Here is a 24,657-nt window from a genome sequence, read left to right on the forward strand (position 1 = left end):
TGCTGTTGAAAATACAGGTGTTGAAGGAATCCAGACCATCCTCACATCACTCTTATGGAAAGGTTTCTTGGGAAAGATTATTGGGATCTACAATTGTCCCATTCATTTCAGTGTTATTTGTCCTTAGACCACCACATCCAGAATTCTGCTAGTTTTGAACATAGGTTCTTTTCTGTAAAGTCAACTTAGCAAGTTCTATCTTAGATGTTGTGGAGTTATTTAAAATTTTATGTATAGATGGTCTCAAAATGGAGGTAAAACCATGGCTGCGGGGCCCCCAGCCTGATTCTGGCTGTCACTGCAGCCAGCGCCACAGCAGAGGGGAGGACCATGATCCAAAGGAACCAGAGTAGCAAGAAAATGTTGTATTGGGGGTTTGAACTTTGAAACTACAGATGATAGTTTAAGAAAACATTTTGAAAAATGGGGCACACTTACTGGTTGTGTGGTGATGAGAGACCCCCAAACACAATGTTCCAGGGGTTTTGATTTCGTGACTTACTCTTGTGTGGAAGAGGTAGATGCAGCAGTGTTGCTCAACCACACGACACAAGGCTGAGATGGGCGTTTGCTTAGTGGAACCAAAGAAAGCTGTTTCTAGAAAGGATTATGTAAAGCTTGGTGCCCATCTAACAGTGAAGAAAATTTTTGTTGGTGGTATTAAAGAAGATACAGAAGAATACAATTTGAGAGACAATTTTGAAAAATATGGCAAGTTTAAAACCATAGAAGTTATGGAAGACAGAGTAGAAAAAAGAGAGGATTTGCTTTTGTAACTTTTGATGATCGTGATAGTTGATACAATTTTTGTTCAGAAATACCAGCTATTAATGGGCATAATTGTGAAGTGTGACATAGACCCCTTCTAAACAAGAAGTGCTGTCTGCTGGATCACAAAGAGGTCATGGAGGTGGATCAGGCAACTTTATGGGTCACGTTGGTAACTTTGGTGGAAGAGAAGGCTATAGTGGTGGAAGTGGTGGCAGCAGAGGTGGTTATCAGGGAGGGGAGGGTGGATATAAGGGATTTGGAGGTGATGGTGGCAATGATGGTGGTAGTCCTGGTTATAGCAGTAGAGGAGGCGATGGTGGGGGTGGACCAGAGTATGGACACCCAGGAGGCAGATATGGTGGTGGTGGAGGATATGATGGTTACAGTGAAAGAGGAAATTAGGAGGTAATAATGGTAGTGGTGGGAACTATAATGATTTTGGGAACTATAGTGGACAACAGCAGTCAAATTATGGACCCATGAAGGGGGGCAGTTTGGGTAGAAGAGGCTCAGAGAGTCCCTATGGTGGTAGTTATGGATCTGGTGGTAGAAGTGGTGGATATGGTAACAGAAATTTCTAAAAAAAACCAAAAAACAAAAAACAAAACCTCAGAAGAAAAGGGTTACAGTCCTTCTGCAGAAAGCTGCAGATTACTTTGAGACAGTCGTACCAAAGGCATTAGAGGAATTGTAGAAATCTGCCACAGAAGGAACGATGATCCATAGTGAGAAAAGTTACTACAGCTTAAATAGGAACCCCTTTTTGGTCAGGACTGTCACAGCCACAGTTTGCAAAACGTGCAGCTATTGATTAAAGCAGTGTAGCATCAATTAGATGTACACCCCTGAGGTCTTTTATCTACTGTAGCTTTTTCTTTCTCTTTTCATTACATCAGGTATATTGCCCTGTAAATTGTCGTAGTGGTACCAGGAATAAAAAAGGAATTTTTAACTTTTCAAAAAAATAACATAAAATTTTATAGGTAGGATGTTTGGCATAATAAAAAGTCTTTGGGACTTAAATGCTTGTCATCTTAAATAATTGAAACATTCTATGTAGAAGAGTCTGTTGGTTATAGAGCTCAGAAACAGAACTACTGAAGCGAGTCCAGTTACTCCCAGCATAAACAGGAGCAAAACAATCAGGAATACCTTACCGTTGACTTGAAGACTCTTAAAATGGAATTGACTGGCTCAGAATAAATTTCCCATAAATGGAAATATCAGGGTAAACAATCATTTCATGGGGTATATTTTATGCATTTTGTGTGTGGTCCTGAAGGAGGAAATATTAATACAATAGATAAAAGTTGAACCAGATAAACTCAAAGATTACCCACTTCTTTGATTCTGTGAATCTAACCTACTTTGGTGCCCTAGTTCAATTCTTGACTGCAACTTAAAAATCATCACCTTTCTTTGGTAGCAGTTTAGGCAGTTCCTTTGCCTGAGGCTTAAGATCTGAATGAACTGGATGTTGTTCTTTTTTTTTTTTTAATGCAAAATATGTTTTTGATTTGTAAATGAACTCAGAGGCACAGCAATGGACATTGAAATTATTATTTTTTAAATGAAATGAAAATAGAGCTGACAGCTAAAGAACTTTCACAGCAGTTATTATTATGTGTTATTATTAGCAGCAGCATGTGGTGACATTTTAGGCTCCCAAATCCACAGAAATATATCCTAGATCATGTATATTCCAGATGCTAGGGGGAAGAAAACAGAAATGCTACTGTCTGGCTTCACATGAGAGAAATATTTAAAAATGAAGTAGGAAGTCTGATAGTTTTGTACTAGGTAGTGGAGACGGATTTATCTCTATCCCTAGGGGCCGAAAGGTTAACACTGGGACTTTACTACAAATGTAGATACCTACCACCAATAGCACCACTCAGAACATGCTGAGGAATGTATTTGGCTCTTTAAGCTGTATGAAATCGGTTACATTATTAGTGACTTAATGGAAGAATGTTTTATATTCTATGGATTTAGTTGGCATGGACCCCCTAAAACACAGCTTCGAGTACAAGTAAAAACTCGATGTGGTGTGGCTTCATCCCCAACCAGAAGAGGCTCCTCTGTACATAGAGAATAAACTTCTAGACTTTCTTGATGAAGTTTTCTGGTTTTGGTACTCAAATTTCTCTTAGCAGAAATTGGACATTAACATTCTATATGTGGAATCAAGGTGGTGTAGTGTAGTCTTTAGAAATGTGGATTTAGAATCAAATTCTGCTGCATTTGAGTCTATAAAATTCTGCTCCTCCTTAGATGTGTGCTCCTGGGAAGTTTCTTCATCTCTTTAAACTTTGCTTTCCTCATCTGAAAAATGTAATAATAGTCACCCTTACCTCATAGAGGTGTTCTAAGGATTTAATTAGGTAATGTCAAATCAAGCCCTTGGATATATGTCTGGCAATGTCACATAGGTGGCAAATCAAAAAAACCAAGACTTACACAACACTGGACACTAAATCATGGGAAAAGCTCATGCTCTGGGTCAGATACACCCACCTAAATTTGAATTCTAGCTTCATCTGTAATTTTGTTACTAAGGCATGTTCTTAGCATAGTAGCTGACCCACAGCACATCAGCGTATCATCTATTTATTTTTATTTAAGAAACTGTTAAACCAGTTAGTGCTATGCAAGATGGATTATGAAATCCTTTAAAGAAATTGAATAAAAGGAAATTAGTTATATCAGATGAAAATTTTGTTTGGCTGTTACAGAAATTCCCCAAACAGTGACTTAAACAATTAGTATCTTTACTTCTTTGTCACAAAATGAAGATTTGAATGTAGGGTGTGAAGGGGTAGTACAGTGGCTCCATGATGCAATCAGGGCTTAGGATCCTTCTGTCATCCCATCAACCATCCTTAGCATGTAGTTGTGCCCCCTGGTCATCACCGATGGCTGCTCTAGCTTCATGTTCAGATGTCACACAAGAAGGAGGGAAGAGCAAAGGAAGAAAGGCATATGCTGTGTCTCACATCCATGTAAATCCTACAAGACAACTTGCTTTTACCTCTCATTGGTCAAAGCCATGTCCGTCACCTCCTGTTTATCTGCAGTCTGGGAAACAGACAATGTCACCACTATCAAATTAGATTCTTTCGTTGATATGGATGATACAGAAGAGGCAAGTGGACATTGGGAAGGTATCTAGTATCCTTAGACAAGGTAAATAAAAATAGATTTGCTGCTAAAATGCCTCCTTCCACACACATTATCACATTTAATCCTCAAAACAAATCTAAACAAAACAAACCTTCTAGTAGCCATAACTTAAAGGCTTATTTTTAGGTGTGGCCATGAAATTTAGTATTTGCCGACGCTGGGAATAGAATCCACGTGTGTCTGCCTTCAGGGCCTGTGATCTTTGCACTCTACTGCATTGTCTCCCTTGCAATACTGTCTCTGATCTGGTGGCAGATCACTAAATTCCTGGGCTTGATCCTCATCATTTTTGTCTTCTTAGAAATGGTAGATAAATGGTTAACTGTGGTTCTGTTACTGAACTTAAAAAAAGCTAGGCGTACGTCAGAAAAGGTGATTATGTCATGGGACAGGGTTATCCAGCAAACAAAGCAGTTAACTCAGATGTGGGACACCTAGGGTCTTAGACTTTGTTCTATCTGGGCTGACAATGCCAGTTAACGTCTCTGGTCCTGGACTGTCCTCATTCGTGAAACGGAAAAGGTGATCTGTCTCTCATATTTGACCCTGTTCTTGGAAGGGTAAGATTAGACAATAAATGTGCAAGTACTTTTTGCAAGGGTAAGTGCTTGCTATACAAATACAAGGAATTATTATTATCGATCCAGTAGCCCAAAGTGGCAATCTACTTGATACTCTATCAGAGGCTTAATTGAGCAGTTTCATTGCAACCATCAAAGCTGACAGCAGCTGAAGACTGATTCTCCAATTTGACAGAATGCGGGATCCAGATGAATGTATTCTTTCTTTTTGGTGCATGCCTGTAAGGATGGATTATCAGCACCCTCCAGAAAAAAAATAAAAAATTAGTCTAGAAAACGAAATGAGATAATAACTTTGTTGCAGACTTTACTCACTGAAAGTTATTTGTGTAAAGAGTGTTTGGGGCATAGTTTTTTTTTCTTTATGCTTCATCTAAATAAAAACAGTTCAATTTATTATGTCAACAATTATTTATTAAGTGGTTACTATGTCTCAGACATTGTATAGTTATGTCTGAGAACACAGCAGGAATAAGAAAAATATTGTTCCTACCTTCATGGATTTTCTAATCTGTCATGGAAGAATAATATTAAACAGTTAATTAAACATGTCATGTTTCATTAGGTAACTCAGTGTGTCAGAAATCGTCACAAAATGGTGTAAGAACATGAAAGAAAGAAAAACAATGGAAACTCTCTATTGGATGGCAGAATACATACATGCACACATACACACGGGACTTGACACAATCATGAGGAATGTGCCCTAAGAATTTTTAAATTTATAAATCCATAAAATAAACTTTAACACATGTAATTTTACCCCCAATTCAGGAAAATATGCATGAAAAATTTGACTGATTCAGAAACTTAATGATTTTATAAAAAACATATTGAATAAATACATAAAACAATATAATACAATAAAATAATCTGTATTACATTATATCTTGTTAACATTAAGCAGAACAGTGATATCTGCAGATCTGAAGGTATGATAAGTATGAAGGCATATATCAAACTCAGGTACTATATGGACAACAGTAAATATAAAATCAGTCGATCAGAAACAGGAGCCTTCTGGCCATCTTGAGGTCAGTTCCCTTTGAGTTGAACACTTGCTTTGGCTGGTAATTTTTCTGCAAAGTATTTCAGTTCTGAAGGCAAAGCTTCTGAATCATTTTCATCAAGTGAAGATGCTCTCTTATTTGACAACAATAAACATCACTAAAAATTCTCAAATGAATTTTTTCCCCAGTCATTAGTATATAACCACATGTAATCTGTCTTCTAAATATTTATTCATTTATGTATTATGCATGTATTTTTCTTTCTCTCTCAGCATAGACCAAATACTTTCATGTTACTTATTCTATCTTGACATTTTAATATAAAGTTTAATTTCAGGATATCATGCTACAAAATATAAGGAAGCATGGATATGCTAATAAAGAGAAAGCCTTATAATGATTCCCAGACTATCCTCAAATATACTGAGGATGGCCTCCACCCCATGACCCCATCCATGTCAAGAGTGTGGGTTTCTGACTTACATTTGAGGTTTGGTTCTAAAAATGGCATTGATTCCTTCATGCTGACTCCAGATGTTGACCATGCTTATATGATATTATGAATGAAAAGTCTTATGTGAGTTATGTATAGTATGTTCTGAATAAAAACACATGTAATGTTCTGGATGAAAACTATATTGTATGAAATAATTTTTGGTGGGTTGTTCATCAAGCTGAACATTTTATGAAATGGTATGAGACAAGGTTCATAAAACTATATCCTGTGGCCAAATCTGGCCCACTGATAATTTTTGTAAATTAAGTTTTAAGGAAACACAGTCATGTTCATTTATTTATGGCTTCTTTCATGCTATAACAGCAGTTTAGTAATTGTGTCAAAGATAATCCGCCCCACAAAGTTGAAAATATTTGCTCTATGTCCCTTTATAGAAAAATTTTCCTTACTCATGATATGAGGTATATACCTTGGGCCCAGTGAAACAAGTAAGTCATATCACTGTCTTTGATCTCTAAAAATAAAGCATGGTACTGTGGAGTCATACAGTACATATTTGGATCCAGGCCCAACTGTTTACGATTTGTAGGATATTAAGTTATTTAACATCTCTGAGTTTCTGTTCTTACTACGGAAAATGGGCTAATGGTACCTATCTTACAGGGATGTTGTAAGTATTATATAAAACCATGCGTGCACAGTGCTTGGCATATGCAATAACATAATTCTCCACATTATTATGAAATGTAAAGGAAAGGAATATCTTTAGGGTATTGGGTACATGAGATATGATATGGATCTTGGAGTTAAGGTCAGAATTAGGTGATTGTTTAGGTGGGTCACCAAAATTTAGTAAGGGTGGAGAGAAACAGAGCTGCAGGATAACTGAAATAAATTATGTTCTAGCCTCAGAATCTCAGAAAAGGACTGATCTTGGCCTACAGATCTTTATTACCCAATCATTAACTTTGAAAAATGGATAAATAAAAGCAAAGTCCAGATTATAGTATCTAGATATTGCTTCCATCACAACCCTCCCCCATTTACGTGTTCATGTTCCATGGTGGATTTGGCCACTTTTATATACAACAATTACTGTTTTTCTCAAATAAAAGAAAACTTCAGGTTTCCCTGAGATCTTCTTTCATTTAAATAATCTTGGAGAGGTTTCTTGATGGTAAACCGGGACTTCTAGAATAAGCAGTAATGGTTTCAACTCTTTCTTCCTTATCCAGCTATAGTATGAAAGTTATAGAGGGTATCTATATAATCCCACTGTCTGTGATACCAAAAATATGTCTTTTGAGAGTGATTAATTCCATGACTTGCCCTTTGGATGTCACCATTTGACATTGCAGTCAGTTGCATAGCAATCCTTATGAGTCATGCTAAGCTTCCATTGGCTGATCCTGTAACAGGGAAACGTTTGTTTCATAATAATATTGCCAAAATATATTAACAACCATTGGTTACTTAAGTGAATTAATTTATATCACCTCTGATAAATGTATATGAGAGGAGATTAAGATGAATATGGATGTTGAATTTTTTTGTTCGTAGACAGTTTGTCTGTTTTCACCATCTTTCATTTTTCTAGACTCAAGGACACCTAGAACATTCTCATAACCTCTTAATGATTCTGAGTACCAGATGCCTATTGTTAATCAACATGATCACTGTTGCCTTTGCCATTTATAACTAGGGAGTATGATGAATATGCAGGGCCATTTGCACTGAGCTTTGAATCTGCTTCAGTCTTTACATGATATAAAGAAGCATCTGCTTGCCTTAGTCACCCAAACAAATTCCAAAAATGAAAGGTGAAAATATCCAAAAGCTGCTGGATTTTGCTTTTCTAAAATTTACCAGTGTTACATTTCAAGGAGATTTAATAACAATTGCTTGTGAGGGAAATTATAAAAGAAAACCAAAGATAATGGTAAAAAAATTACAGCAAGAGATTCATCTGAAAATAACTTTTTTTTTATTCCTAAGAAAAGCAAATGATTTCTTATACCCAGTTTATATGTAGCTATTTTTCTCAAGGAAAATTTCTGTATCCTAAATCGTTTAGGCCATAATGTCTTTTAATTGGGATGATTAAAACAAAGAATACCCCAGACTTTTTTTTTCCACACGTAGATATTCTAACCCTCTCAATTATTCAAATAAATAGCCAACTCACTTGTTTTGTGTGTGTCTCTCTCTCTCTCCCACCCCACATCCTCTCCTTCTCCTTCCCCCTCCCTTTCTTCCTTTCTTTCTCCAAAGCAACTATATATTGTTTTTTTGTGTGCAATATGAAGACACATATTTAAAAGAAAGGGCTGATGTTCCGAAAACCTCAATCATTGCCTTTAAATACTGAAAGGACTATTGTAAGAGGGATTAAACTTGGGAAATACAGTCTTTACTGAATAAAACTAGGTTAAAACTATGAGGAGAGAAATTTTGACTTGATATGCAATTGATCCTTCTATGTCAGAAATAATTAATATTGGAATGAATTGTCTTAGTGATGTATTGAGCTTTCAGTGATTGGAGATGTTAAAACATAAATGCACAATCACTTGGAAGACATTTTGTTGAAGTTAAGAATAGATCTGATGGTCTTTTGAGGTCCCTTTCAGCTTTGAAATTTTATGGTATCTACAATATATACTCACATGCACTTACAAATGGAGTGTGTATGTTCAGTAAGGTGACTATGGATACCCGTGATTTACTCATGTTGGGCTATTTAATGTGTAGCTTGTTAGAACCCAATGATGAAGGTTACATTGCACTACTCTCCACTGGAAAAAAATGTCACTGCAATTCTAAGTTTTTCTGGAAAGAAGTTAATTACAGGAAGAAGAAACAGAGAAGTGACTGTAGGAGCAAATATCTCCATCCTTTTTTTTTTTTTTTTTTTTTTGCTTGGAGAATTGAGTCTAGAATCTGAAGTATGGATAAGACTTGAATGGTTCTGGGTGCACTGTTGAGCTACCCCTGGAAGATTTATATAGAAATATAGTCTACAGTATAAATACATGTAAAAGGGATGTCTATCTGAAGATGGGAAGATGGATCACATTATCTTCCCAGAGGAAATAATGTCTAAACTGGTATTTAAATGATTTAAAGATGGTATGTAACAAAGGGGATTTCAGGAAGAAAGGATAATCATGAATAAATGGAGACTATAGTTTTTTTTGTTTTGTTTTGTTTTCCCCGCATGGAAAGTTTAATAATGTATAAGACTGGAGAGATAAACTGGAGTCAGATAATAAGTAGTTAGAATATTTAAGTTATGTTAAAGAGTTTAGGAAGAAAGAAATGGAAAGCCTTTTTAATATTTCAAGCACAGCAGTGAAATAATCAGACATTTTAAAAGCTTCTTAAGGCATTTTTTTAGGGATTGGATTAGAACAGGATGAAACTGGACATAGGAAGACCATAGGAAGACCACTTAGAAGGTTGTGTTAGTAATCTGTGCAGGCAATAGAAGACCTCTTTGTCACCAATTTTCCAATCATGTTCATTCCAAATTCTTGAACATCCTGTCTAGCTTTAACCACCAGCTGTCAATCAATGTAGATCTGTGCCTTTGGTCATCTCTCTTTTCAGGTAAAAATGAAAAACCAGGTACTGCGTAAAGTTCTGCCCTTTGGGAGAATTTTCTTTCTCCATCCTCCTCCTGGGCCACCAAAGACTGAGATTATTGTGCTGCAGCTGGGCAGAGTTCCCATACATCATACAGTTTTGCCCATAAAACTGAGCCCAAAATATTTCTTTCTTAGTCAACTGGACGTAAGGTACTCCCCATGATGCCATAGATGGAATCTGAGAGGCAGTTTAGCAGGAGTAGATGCTTTGAAATCCGATTCACTGATTTCTGCAATTTACTTGTGCCTTCAGGGCTAATTTCATCCCTCACATACAAATTTACTGGATGTTGGAGTGCTCTTTTGCACTCATGGCTTGGAGTGAGGGGATGTTTAGACAGCACTCTTCCAGCCTCTATCCATTACCCAGCTCCAAAGCCACATCCACATTTTTAGGTATTTGTCACAGCGGCATGTCCACTTCTTTGTGCAATTTATTGTCTTAGTCATCTAAGGCTGCTTTAACATTATGCCGTACACTATGTGGCTTAAACAATAGACATTTATTTCTCACAGTTCTGGAGGCTAGGAGATCCAATATCAAGATTTGCAGATTTAGATCCTGGTGAAGAGCCTTCTTCCTGGTTTGCAGACTGCTACATTCTCTCTGTGTCCTCACAAGGCAGAGAGAGGAAGCTCTAGTGTTGTTACACTTCTTCTAAGGACACTAATCCTATTATGGGAGCTCTACCTTCATGACCTCATCTGAACCTAATTACCTCCAAAAGACCCTACTTCCTAATACTATCACATTGGGGGTTAGGGCTTCAACATATGAATTTGGGAGGGGGGGCACACAAACATTAAGCCCATAACAATATGTAACTATTAACTATTGGGTTTTATCTAAAGGAAATGGGGACCTATTTTACCATTTCAAGAAGGCCAGTGAAATAATCAGATTTGCATTTTAAAAAGCCATATTTTTTGGAATGGGTTAAAATGGGCAAAACTGGGGATAAGAATCCCTATTAGTGATTGGGATAGTAATTCAAGTAATAAATGCAGTTGATGTAGATAGGATAATGGCTGTAAAAGGAAAAATTGTACCAATTATAGAGATGTTCAAGAGGTCAACCCAACAGCACTTTGCTATAGTTTCTGGCTTAAGAAATTGGGAGCTAGAATTATCTTCTATTGAAATTTGGGCTGCAGGATGGGATCTGTGTTTACCCCTAAAGGAAATTTCTATGTTTTTTTTTGGCTCACATTGTAGGTTCTTTCAGGGCATCTGCATGGAGATGGTGAGTATAGTGTTGGATATTTAGTTTTGAGAATCTAGAGAGAAAATAATTCATCACTAAATTTTCATAATATCTGTGCTTGAACCACAGAAATCAGTAACAGGGTGTTAAAAATTTATTGTATAGTGTGTTGCTTATATAAGCTTTAACTTAAATTTTATTAAAATAACACTAACGAAGGAGACTGTTTAGTATTTATTAGCTTCAGTTTTCTTTAATTTTTTATCATTTTATAAGTGAAAGAAAACTGAGGATAATAGATATAATACAGCCTACCAAAATCTAACAGAATTTAATGGAGACAGAACTTAAACTCACTTCTCCGTATTGCCTTGCCAAGGTCCTAGCAGAAGTACCTTGTTGTTTTAGGACCTCAGGTTCATCATATATCAAAAGGATGTAGGCTATCCCTTCTAATTCAAGAGCCTATAAATTGATGTCTAGAAAGCCATTGTTTCTGTACAGCCGAAACTTCCATAAAACCAAGACAGTAATATTTATAGGCCAATTTAGCTTCAACTATAAGCTTAGCCTACAGGACAAATTTGAAATCTTTTTTTTTTTTTTTTGGTTGAGGGAGGTTTGAAAGAGAGAGATGATCAGTATTTCTGCATTGTCAGTTAAATATCAGACTATTATAATAAAGTAAATGCCACTGTACAATTAGGATAATAGCTCCTCATTTTACCTTTCATAGGCAACAATATTCTGTACTTAAAAATGAGAGTCTGAAAAAAATGAGTCAGAACACTTTTTTGTTTGGTATAATTTATTAGATCTTCAGAATACTTTCATCCAGAACAATGAAATTTAGCTTACTAACTATAGAGAACAAACTGATGGTTACCAGAATGGAGATGGGTAGGTGGATGGGTTAAATTGGTAGTAGGGATTAAGGAGTGCACTTGTGATGAGCACCAGGTATTGTAAGGAAGTGTTGAATTACTATACTGTACGCCTGAAACTAATATTACACTGTATGTTAACTATGAGAATTAAAACTTGAAAAAAGTAAGAAAAATAAAAATAATAAAATTCAAACATTCTCTGGACAGTTTATATAAAGAGTCTGAACTTTTAAAAAAGATATTAGATTTTACTTGAAAGGGTGAACATTTATTTATACATATTATATTTAGAAACACAAATGCCAAGTCTTATTAAGGAATATTATTTGGCAGTCTAATGATTGCCAACTCCCCTAGGAAATCAAGCCTTATATAATGTGAAGAAATAAATTGAGCTGAAAATCAAGATTCTAAAAACAAAGTAACCATCAACATATATGTTTTGGTCTTTGGTGTCCACTCTCATTCCCAAAGGATGCTTTAGCAGTATCCAATATTCCTAAAATGTAATAATTTTATGCCCAATTTAGGATGAATCTGCTTGCATGATCTTATTTTGAATGGCTTGCTGATTTTGACTGGTCTGTGCTTTGGCTCAGTAGTCAATGGGGGTAGAATGTATATTTAGCTCTATTAAATGAAGGAGCAAACTATCACAACACAGCTTGATGTTTGCACTAATGGGAATCTTCCCAGTCAAATCAGTGGAAGTGATTTTATAGAATATTTATCTTTTGGAGACAGGGACTTAAGAAATTTATTGCCTCTTTGTGTAGATATTTTCCCACCAGTCTCAAAGAGGCAGTGTTAAACATAATTCTGGAAATGGATCTGAAATTACCACACTCTCTTTGAAAAATAGATTATTCCATTTGTTTATTATTTCCAAATGACCTCAACTTGAAAATGTAAGCTGAATCTAAATTAGTATGGGATTATTTATGGAAGATTAGTCAATAGGTTCAGCAGTGTTCTGGACTATCTGTGTTAGATGACACATGGTAGCCAATAGGACCTCTTCACAAATCAACCTAAGGTAATTCACTTGAGAGGACTAGAACATTTTGGAAAATTTATTAGAGAGTTTGATGCTTTTAAAAGCAGGTAGAAATGGAATGAAATGAACAAGGTGTTATCATGGCTTTAATTTTATCTCCATAGAGGTGAGGTTACCTAATGCAAAAGACTCACAAACTACCAACTCAGTCTTTACACTTTATAAAAAGAGTACTTAAAATAGGACTTTATTCTTAGAAATAAGTAAAAAAATATAAACAATAATAATAAACATTTAAAAATCTAAGAAAGAAAACATTTCAAATTGCTGATCCAGTTCTAGTTCTGAGGATATATATATACCATTAAAATAAAAATTAAAATATGAAAGGATAGCCAAAAAAATGAGAAGAACTCTATGTGGAATAAAGTATAAAACATTTAATTTAATGTCTAACTCTTTTAAAAATATCCACAGAGGAATAAACTGAAATAAAACTGAAGATACCAGGAGGACAATAAAAGAATGCAAAACAACTAAGCAGAGACTTAGCAGGATAGAAAATGAAGAACTTATAACTATGCACAGTGGACTTCATTTGCTGGCCCTCAGATTGCTTTTGACACTCTTGTGGAATAGCAAATATAAAGCCAGGCAGGTATAGCACTTTCAATGGATACTGAGAAATATCTTACAATGGGAAATTCTTCCAGATGGTTAAAAGGAAAAGATTCAATAATTTGATCAAATAAAGAAGCAGTACAGAAATATTTAGTAATAGATTTTATAATGGGAATGGCTCCTAAGTAAACACATGTTCATTGCCTTTACTGGTGCAGAATATCCTAGGTAAGTTAGAAGCCCTCATAATTTCTAAAAGTGCAGGTAATATTGCAAAAAAAAAAAAAGTCAAAATCAGTAAATACCACTTTCTGCTAAAAATACACTGTGACAAAGACACATAATTAAAATGCAAAGTCTCACCATCATAGCTCTCTTGCCATGAAAATCTTTTTGAATGAGGGAATGAAACTTTTGAACAAAATGCAGCTTTTTGCCTAAATCATGAATTGTCTTTTCTAATATTTCTTCAACAAAACTCTTATGTGAAGAGAGATTGGGTTGCAATCTCAGGTTGCAGTGTTTTCTTTTTCATACCACATGTATGGTAAAGTAATGGCTCTAGTAAGAAATTAAACTATAGAAAAGTTATGTAGTTTTATGTATTCTCCCTGTGTATTTATTAAAGTGTCACCTGTGTCCTACACTTTTTATATTAGCTCTGGCACATTGGTGAGAAATGAAATACTTCATGCTATCAAAATATTTGTAACTATTCCTTTGGCTTAAAGTCACTAAAAACATTTATGTTCATTGTTCTGACTGGGCATGTATATAATTTTATACTGAAGAGCTATCATAGGATTAATCACAGTTTGAGGAAAATTCAAGATTAGTAATGTAAAATAAAAGAACTCTGAGTCTAATTATTAGACCGGTATCAGACATGAATGGAGGTCAAGAAGACCAAAGCCTCTTTGTTTGGGTCGGGAAGAAGGAAATCTTGTGCTGACATTGGAGGTCAACAACAAGTGTGATCAAAGGAAAGATATACTGAGGTCAAATTCACAGATTAGGAATTAGCCAATCATCACCTTAGAGGAGAATTTCTGTTAGAGGTTTAATAAAAAAAATTTATTTCTTCTACTACATAACAGTCTCAACTAATACATAGTTTAATCTCTTCATACCTATTTTAACCTCTTAAACATGGAACTATTGGAGTTTAGAGGAGGGTTTAAGGTGGCAGGTATATAATGATGGACCTTTAGCTACATTCCCTAAAATGATGGGGAAGAAATCTTGGTATTTCATTTGGATTAACAAATAAATGACTTGATTGGAAAATTATAGCTTTTTGTTTTAGAAAATTCTAAGTTTTGAGCTTTTACCCTTGACTTCACTCGATGCGTAATAGAAACATTACAAGATGGCATGTAAAGAGGAGAGATGATCAGAATCTAGCTTCTCACCTATGGCTCTTCTCCTCTCTTCTTTGAATTTGATTTCAACTCTAGTACATCTTACAAGCTTTCTATATATGTCTTCTCCTTAGTGTCTTTCCCTGCTTGTTTCTCCATACTCTGTTCATCTCCAGATTACTGATTTACTCTTATGTGTGTTCAGATCCATAACAATGACCTATTAATTCACATTTTCTTATTTGACTCTCAGGTTGTGTCTCATGAACTATATCCATGGACTGTGGCCAGATATTTCTGGAAACCAGTGTCTCTCTAGCACCTTGGAATGTCAGATGTTAATAAGTTTATAGAACCATTTGGAGAGGGTTTTACTCCTGTGTCAGAAGTGAATTCTCTATGCAGTACATTGAAGGGTGTGATGGAGAAAACCTGAGACAGGTGGGAAAATGAGAGAAAGGGAGAATCAAAAGGTGACTTAGTGATCATGGAGAAATCTGAAAATGAAAGAAAACTGAAAGAGAAAGATTTTTTTGAGGACAGGAAATTAGATTTGTACATATGGTTAAAAAATGTGGGTGTCAATGACTACCAATTATGGCTCATTAGAATATTGTAACCATGCTATGAAGGCAGTCTTGATAGCAGTCGCTTATAAAGGATGTCCTATCTCTTTCATTTGTAGGTAAAATTTTAATGATAAAAATGCTCAAAATATAAAATACTTCTCATTCCTTCTTTGGAAGAGTGTAGCTATTATTGCCTTACCCTTATCCAATTTTTTTCTAGTCTGTACATTACCCAGTACTCATCATGAAAAGTGTACTCTTGAATCCTATTTCCCCCATCCTCCCACCCACCTCCCCTCTGATAACCATCAGTTTGTTCTCTATAGTTGAGAATCTGTTTCTTGGTTTGTCTCTCTCTTTTTACTTCCTTTGCCCATTTGTTTTGTTTCTTAAATTTCACATATGAGTGAAATCACATGGTATTTGTCTTTCTCTGACTGACTTAATTTCACTTAGCATTATACTCTCTAGCTCCATTCATGCTTTTGCAAATGGCAAGATTTCATTATTTTTTTATGACTGAATAATAATCTGTGTATATATACCACTTTTTCTTTATCCATTCATCCATCAATGCACCTGGGCTGTTTCCATAATTAGGTTATTGTAATTAATACTACATTAAACATAAGGGTATGTGTATCCCTTCAAATTAGTGTTTTTTACTTTTTGGGTAAATAGCCATAGTGTAATACTGGATCATAGGGTAGTTCTATTTTTAACTTTTTGAGGAACCTTCATACTGTTTTCCACAGAGGCTGCATGAGTTTGCATTCCCACCAACAGTGCACCAAGGTTCCTTTCTCTCCACATCCTTGCCAGCTCTTGTTTCTTGTGTTTTTTGATTTTAGCCATTCTGACAGGTGTGAGGTGATACCTTATTGTGGTTTTGATGTGCATTCCCTGATGATGAGTGATGTTGACCATCTTTTCATGTGTCTGTTGGCCATCTGTATGTTTTCTTTGGAGAACTGTCTGTTCATATCTTCTGCCCATTTTTTAATTGGATTATTTAATTTTGGGAAGTTGAGTCATGCAAGTTTTTTATGTTTTGGATACTAACCCTTTAACAGATATGTCATTTGTGAATATCTTCTCCCATTCCATAGGTTGCCTTTTAGTTGTGTTGATTATTTCCTTTGCTGTGCAGAAGCTTTTTATTTGGATGTAGTCCCAATGGTTTATTTTTGCTTGTATTTCCCTTGCCTCAGGAGACATCTAGACAAATGTTGCTATAGCCAATGTCAGATAAGTTACTGCCTGTATTCTCTTCTAGGATTTTTTTTTTTAATTGTATTATGTTATGTGGATTTTTATGGTTTCAGGTCTCATATTTAGGCCTTTAATCCGTTTTGATTTTATTTTTGTTTATGGTGTAAGAAAACGGTCCGGTTTCATTTTTGGCATGTGACCAGTTTTTCTAACATTTGTTAAAGAGACTGTCTTGTTCCCATTATATATTCTTGCCTCCTTTGTCAAAGATTAATTCATCATATAATCATGAGTTTATTTCTGGGTTTTCTGTTCTGTTCTATTGATCTGTGTGTCTGTTTTTGTGCTAGTACTACACTATTTTGATTACTACAGATTTGTAATATAACTTGAAGTCTGGAATTGTGATACCTCCAGTTTTCTTTTTCTTTTTCAAGATTGCTTTGGCTATTTGGGGTCTTTTGTGGTTCCATACAAATTTTAGGATTGTTTCTTGTAGTTGGAACAATGCTGTTGGTAGTTGGATAGGGATTGCATTTAAATGTGTAGACTGCTTTGGGTAGTATGGGCATTTTAGCAATATTTGTTCTTCCAATTCATGAGCATGGGATATCTTTCTATTTCTTTGTGTAGTCTTCAGGTTTCTTTCATCAGTGTTGTATAGTTTTCAGAGTCAGGTCTTTTGCCTTTTTGGTTGTTTATTCCTAGATATTTTATTATTTTTGGTGTAATTGTAAATGGGATTTTTTTCTTAGTTTCTCTTTCTGCTACTTCATTATTAGTGTGTAGCAGTGCAACAGATTTCTGTACATTGATTTGATGTCCTGTAACTTGACTGAATCCATTTATCAGTTCTAGTAGGTTTTGGTGGAGTCTTTTGGGTTTTCTCCATATAGTATCCTGTCATCTGCAAAGAGTGAAAGTTTTACTTCTTTACCAATTCGGATGCCTTTTATTTGTTTTTGTTGTCTAAATACTATGGCTAGGACTTCCAGTACTATGCTGAATAAAAGTGGTAAGAGTGGACATCCATGTCTTGTTCCTGATCTTAGGAGAAAAGCTCTCAGTTTTTCTCTATTGTGTATGATGTTTGCTGTGGATTTTTCATATAAGGCCTTTATTGTGTTGAAGTATGTTTTCTCTAGATCTACTTGGTTGAGGCTTTTCATCATGAATGGATGTTGTACTTTGTCAAATGCTTTTTCTGCATCTATTGAAATGATTATATGGTTTTTATCCTTTCTCTTATTGATGAGATGTATCACATTGATTGATTCGCAAATATTGAATCACCCTTGCATCCTGGGAATAAATACCACTTGATAGTGTTGAATGATTTTTTTAGTGTATTGTTGGATTCAGTTTGCTAGTATTTTGTTGAGGATATTTGAATCTGTGTTCACCTGAGATATTGGCTTGTAGTTCTCTCTCTCTTTCTTTGTGTATGTGTGTGTGCGTGTGCATGTGTGTGTTTGTGTGTGATGTCTTTATCTGGTTTTGGTGTCAGGGTACTACTGGTCTCATAGAATGAATTTGGAAGTTTTCCTTCCTCTTCTATTTTTGGAATAGTTTGAGAAGAATAGGTATTGACTCTTCTTTAAATGTTTGGTAGAATTCACCTGTGAAGCTGTCTGGTGGAGGTTTGTTTTTTGTTTTTTGTTTTCTTTTATATGTATTTTTTATTATGTTCAATTAGCTGTGTTTTTGTTTTTTTTTTTGGTTTGATTTTTGTTTTACTACTGATTCAATTTCATCGCTGGTAATTTGTTCCAATTTTCTATTTTTTCCTGCTTCAGTTTTGGTAGGTTATACGTTCCTGGAAATTTATCCATTTCTTCTAGGTTGTCCATATTGTTAACATATACATTTTCTTAATATTCTCACAATTATTTGTATTTCTGTGGTATTGGTTGTTATCTCTCCTCTTTGATTTGTGATTTTGCTTATTTGAGTCCTTTCTCATTGGGTCCTCTTAAAGTTTGGCCTTTACAGTGAATGGTTTTTTAAGACAGAATATTGAGATAAATAGCCTCCACAGAAATTCAATTGACTGTTTCTACTGTGGATGTAATGTAAATGCTTTTAAATTTAAATTGCTGTGTGTGTGTGTGTGTGTTCAAAAATGTTATAGATTCTAGGAGCGTTGTTACCTGAAAACTTAAGTTGGGAGTCTCTTTGAAGGTATTAATTAATTTAATTAATTATTAATTAAATACCTTCTCTGAAGGTATTTTAAAATATTCAGCTGTATCATGGCCTGGCACTCTTCAGTAAACAAGTATGAGAAAAAAAAAATCTCTTCCAAAATCATCTCTTACAAGGGCTGTGAAATACTTGACCTGACAACTAGGTTTGGATTCTTATGCTATGTTCACGGTCTATTCATTATTCTATGGCACTTTCTGCTAATTACTTATTATGGTGCAAGGTGAGCACAGTTAACCTCTTTAAAGAACTCTGATCCAATATTGAATTAGTTTCATGAAGATTCCTGGAGCACAGGATCAGGCTGACTCAATGACACAAAACCCTGGCATAGTCATTGCAAAAATAGTCACAATTTTTAATCAGATAAATTGATTATGACCTAGTTAGTAGGTAAAAAGGCAGTTAGGGTCTGGAAAATATACTACATACAGTAAGTTTTTGCCTGAATTGGGGCTTAGAGCTCAATACCTTGGTGAAAAGAGAGGGGTTGGGAAGGGCATTGAGGAACTTCAGAAATAGAAAGCAGAACCTAGCAAACAGGTTATTAAGACTGGGCTCAAACATAAGGGAACAAAGTAGAAATCCAGTTAACAGAAATTAAATAAAAGGTAGAAATTTAGTCACAGGAACATGGGAGAAAAATATTTTGCCTTCAGATCTAGAACTCCCTCAGTTTTGATTCCAAATCTCCTGTGCAATGAAGTGAAGGTTCTTGAATCCCTCCTGACAAGTAGGTTCCACATTCTGGGGTAGTGCTTAGCCCAAAGGTGAGAGTCTAGTACTCTAACTCAAGGAAGTGAGTGATTTGGGGACTGGGTATCCGGCAGATTTTGAGAGCTATGAATGATGATTAAGATTCTTTTAACTCACGAAGTCAAAGTTGTATAATTGCTTTCTGTAGTGTTTTGATAGCTAATAAAATTTATTAAGCCATGTCCAAATTGAAAAATTAATGACAGAAAACATTTATTTTTGACTGTATCTATTTTTAAATAGTTTTCCAGATAATCATCCACCTATTAGTTGTGCTGTGCCTCTTTTTCTTACAGATAGGGGTAAAGTTCCAAATTTTAAAAATTATAACAAGAATGGAAATAGGTACACTAGAATTACTATCTAGCATATTAAAAATCAGGCCCCTTCATTTGTAGTTTTTAATAAAGGTAAAAATCCTCATCAAAGCCATATATGACTTCATTGGTATTTCTTGAGGGATCAGAAAATGGAAGAAAACCATGGTATTAGAAATTATTTCAAATGCTTCCTGGCTTTCCAATCTGAAAGAAAAAATAAGTGAAGCAGATAAATCAAATTTACTTCAGATCTAGTCACAAATCATTTTAACATCAACTTCTTAAATTGATAAGTACATTTCTATACTGAAAAGTTTTTACTACAGTTACATCCACTGGTATTTCATAGCTCATTATTTTAATACATGAAATACTTCTCAGATATCGTCCTTAACAAAAGCATGAAAAAACGCCCAAACATAAATTAGCCACTTGGAGGCTCATAACAAGTAGATTAATGTAAAGACATCCTGCTTTGACTTACAACCTCTTTGCAGCATAATGGATGTAACTCTTCAGCACAATGAGACAGGGCACACAAAGACCAACTCTAATTGAGATTAGGCATGATCATTTGGCAGATTGGGTAAGAACTAATTCATGCATAAATTTTCAAGCCAACATGATATACATTTTTATGTCTTTTAGAAAATAGAGTCTATTTTTATTTATTTATTTATTTTTTTAAAAGATTTATTTATTTATTTATTTGACAGAGAGAGAGAGACGCAGCGAGAGCAGGAACACAAGCAGGGGAGTGGGAGAGAGAGAAGCAGGCTTCTGGCCGAGCAGGGAGCCCAATGCGGGGCTCAATCCCAGGACTCTGGGATCATAACCTGAGCCGAAGGCAGATGCTTAACGACTGAGCCACCCAGGTACCCCTAGAGTCTATTTTTAATTATATCCAACTGCAACTGCCTCCTGAGATGGAGAGGTTAAGTAGGCATTTGGATATATAAATCTAGAGTTCAGAGAAGAGGGCTGGGATACAAGTCAATGTGAGGGTTATCAGGATTTAGACAATATTTAAAGACCTTGGATGGGGTGGAATCTTCTGTGGAATTAAAGTAATGTAAAAAAAAGTTTAGAAGATACCAAAAAATGAAACCCTGGGACTTTCAATTAATTTAAAATTCAGGAATGTGAGAAGTAACCAGCAAAAGAACCCCAGAAGGGGAAGTCAGGGAGGTAAAATGAGAACCAATTGAGAAAAACTCTCCCCAAATCAAGAAAAATGAAAGTTTAAAAAATATCCACAAAAGAGCAAATAAATGATTAAAAGTTGATATTGTGAAGAGTGATGTTGGAAATAACAAATTCTAATTGGAGTGGGTTCTAAAGGGGATGGTCAAGAGAAGCAGAGACAGGGCGCCTGGGTGGCTCAGTTGGTTAAGCGACTGCCTTCGGCTCAGGTCATGATCCTGGAGTCCCGGGACCGAGTCCCGCGTCGGGCTCCCTGCTCGGCGGGGAGCCTGCTTCTCCCTCTGACCCTCCCCCTTCTCATGTGCTCTCTCTCTCTCATTCTCTCTGTCTCAAATAAATAAATAAAATCTTTAAAAAAAAAAAAAAAAGAGAAGCAGAGACATGGAATGTAGACAGCTATATTCAAGGGTATAGCTGTAAAGAAAGAGGTGGGGTAGATTTGTGGGGTCATGAATGGCTATATATCTTGGAGAAAAGATTGCTTACAGTTATGTTTGTCATTCAAGCCTTTTTATATATGAACCAAATACACAGAACTGAATTAAGAGTAAGAAATTTTTCAGCCAAGAATATTATGTGTGCTCCTTTCTTTGAAGTAAAAAAAAAAAAAAAAAAAAAAAAAATGACCACTAGATATCCCTAGGAGAGGAAAACACTGCAATCTTTATAGGTTGCTGTTTAATTGTTAACATTTTCAATGGAAGTTTTATTACTGCAGCAAAAATGATTTGGGAGTTAGGCAGACCCCAGTTCAAATCTGTACACTATTTTGATGTATGTTGTAGTTTTAGTTTAGATGTTTGAATTATTTCTATATAATGCTGATTACAAGTGTAGACATGGAATCAGTTTGCAGCCTGTGAGGTGGTGGTAACTGATGGATTTTTCTTTTTGTGGTTGATGTTTAGGCTTGATGAAATAACATTTTAATAAGTTTAAGCTTTAAAACTATTCATTTAAAAAAAATTCTGAGTGCCTTAGATAAACACTCAGCAAATGTTAATTATTATTGTGATAGGAGACATCACTTCCAACCATACAGATGAACTCATGCTAGCCAAGATAGTTTTAGAAGCTGCTTACTGTCACAGAACCTGTAGCTGAACCAACGAACTGACTTGAATTTACTCCTTGGTAAGTCAAAAATAGAAACACAAGGTGGAGTTTTCCCTCAAAATCAACTTAATTTGCAGCAAATAAGGAGATCATGGGGGATAACTTGCAAAGCTGTGACTACCCTAGTAAAGGTGGAAGGGTTCCTTTTATTTAGGGTTAGGATGAATATTTAGATAAAGGAGCCATATTATTTTAGGTAGAGGCAGACATAAGGTGGCCCATGCACCTTAAGGAAGCATGCCTATGCATACATTGTGTGTTATGTAAATGAGGCTTGTGCTCCTTCTTGGGTAAAGATTTTATTATAATGAGGTAAAGGTAATTGTCAGTCACTCCATGAGTCCCTCCATGGTCCATCTGTGTATGAGTCGGGGGTTAAATTCAAACTGGTCTGGTTAGTCTAGGCAAGCCAGAACTCTTTGGGCAGTTGTCATTGTGTCGGTTTCCATCACAGATACTATGCCCCTTGGCTCTTTTGCCTGAGTTAAGAGATAAGCTAGAAAGGAGAGCTTAAAGAAAACTATGGAACAAAGATCCATGGGTGCAAGCAGGTGAGCAGTAAAGGTCAGGTCTTGGGATCTAGCTGGACAATCCCAGTCTAAGGATCTTCGAGAAATTTACTAACAGAGAAATAACCTTAAAGATAATTTTTATGACTACTGGTATTCAGTGTGTGCAAGAGAGAACAGTCCTCCTGTAGACATTATATTGTAAGGAAATAGTAGACATTAGCCTGTTTTTAACCATCCAGCATAAACATTTCCTTCTTGTGTTTGGGGAAATTTTTGCAGTCTGAATCTTGAGAGGTGGGATTCTGCCTCCACCCATGAAAACTGCATATGGTCAGATATCTGTTCTTTCAGACTTACAGAAGCTTGGGTGCATCAAAGAAAAATTGCACCAGACAAGTTAAACAGGCAAGGATGATTTTATTCAAGACTAACAATGGAGATTAAACTCAAGTCTCTTGAAGTGAAAGGTGGGAATGTTTTTAAATGCTGGAATGAGTTAGTGAAAAAATACTAGAGAATCTTACAGGGGAGGTGGGCCAATTAGCAAACATAATTAGACCATTTGTGTTTGCTAATTGGCACTTATCTCATCAAAATTAAACTTCTACCTAGTTTTAGGGGTGCTATCTTCTTTGATGATTACATTTCAAAGGGATGGCTCTCAGGTCCTTGAAGTTGAGTTGTGGAGCTGGCAAGAGGCTAAGAAAAGATTTACATCTCAAAGGGACAGAGAAATATCTTAGAATTGCAAGTGTTCTAAAATAAATGCTCAAAGAAAATGAATGTCCAGGGGGGACTATAGTGACAAAGAAACCTATCAAAAGTTTTAGTCATGCTGAGGGGAATGTTAAGACTGTTTTGGTCAGAGGACAGATGATTAAAGTTTGGTTGATTGGATGCCCCTCTTGGGACCTTTGGAATTTACCCAGGTGTTAGTATCCAGAGTCCAGTGCTCACTGGGAATGGTGGAGGTGATGTTGGAGTTTAGATTCCAGCCAACGCATGAGACAATGATGTTTGCTGGTGGCAGCCTCCAAAACATCTTTCCCATCACCAGATTCTCCCCATGATTATATTCATAGCTTCTTAGATTATCTTGGTTCCTGTCTGAATTATGAGCCTGGTTTACCAGCTTATCTTTGATTTACTGAACTCTCCAATATTCGGACAAAAATAGTCTTCTGCTTAGTTAACTAGAATTTATTTTTTCTTTTGTTCGCACTGAAGCACACTGACTGCTCTTTAATGTTTTTCTGGACACACTTTGCACATTTTCATGCTGGATGACATTTCTTTTATGCCACTAGGAGGAGTTTTATTTACTCCTCTTTGGCACTCCATTGTCACTATCATCACTACAAATTCATTCTTATATTGCTTGGAAAAGTAACACCAGTTCCACATACCATAGCTTGTCCTCAAAATAATATCCTATGCCAGAATAAAAGATGAAAACAAATTAAAACTCTAAATGTGACTAAAACAACTGGGAACACTACATTCAGTATAACCGAGGATGTAGAAGATCTGCCAAAAATGTAAATTTAGTTTTTTATTGATTCATGTGTAGATAGAAAAATAAGGATACAAATGTACTAATTTAGCATGTCGTCATCTTATTCCTTTATGAGGCTATTTATTATAGATTATTATATTTCCCAGTATTGTATTTTTCTCCTTCCTCCCTCTTCCTGTCTTTACTTTGAAACATATTTCTTCAACACAATTGATGTTACCTGTATAATCTGAGATGCTCTGAGAAATATTTGAAATGTAGAAAATTAGTCCTTTAATTTTGAACAGCTAAAAACTTAACTAGCCAATAGTGAAGACTGTTGTGTGGTCATTACAACAATGGAAGTTTACAGGAACATAAAGGATCTATCTGCTGGTATAAAATTAGGAAAATTCAATTGCTTATATATATGGGGCAATATAGTATAGTGAAAAGAGCTTAATCTAGAAATTAGAGGAATCATTTTATATTATCTTTGTGGATTGAATTAATATCAGCGGGTCATTTGGAAGATAGGGGTAATAATAA

At 35.5% G+C, this 24,657-nt stretch overlaps 1 pseudogene; it reads left to right on the forward strand.

The window, feature by feature from the left end:
* The first annotated feature begins 248 nt into the window (after positions 1-248).
* Positions 249-1,352, forward strand: LOC118529734 (heterogeneous nuclear ribonucleoprotein A3 pseudogene; annotated as a pseudogene).
* The last annotated feature ends 23,305 nt before the right edge of the window (positions 1,353-24,657 follow it).

The sequence above is a fragment of the Halichoerus grypus genome, chromosome 14 (assembly GCF_964656455.1).
Source record: "Halichoerus grypus chromosome 14, mHalGry1.hap1.1, whole genome shotgun sequence".
Lineage (NCBI taxonomy): Eukaryota > Metazoa > Chordata > Mammalia > Carnivora > Phocidae > Halichoerus > Halichoerus grypus.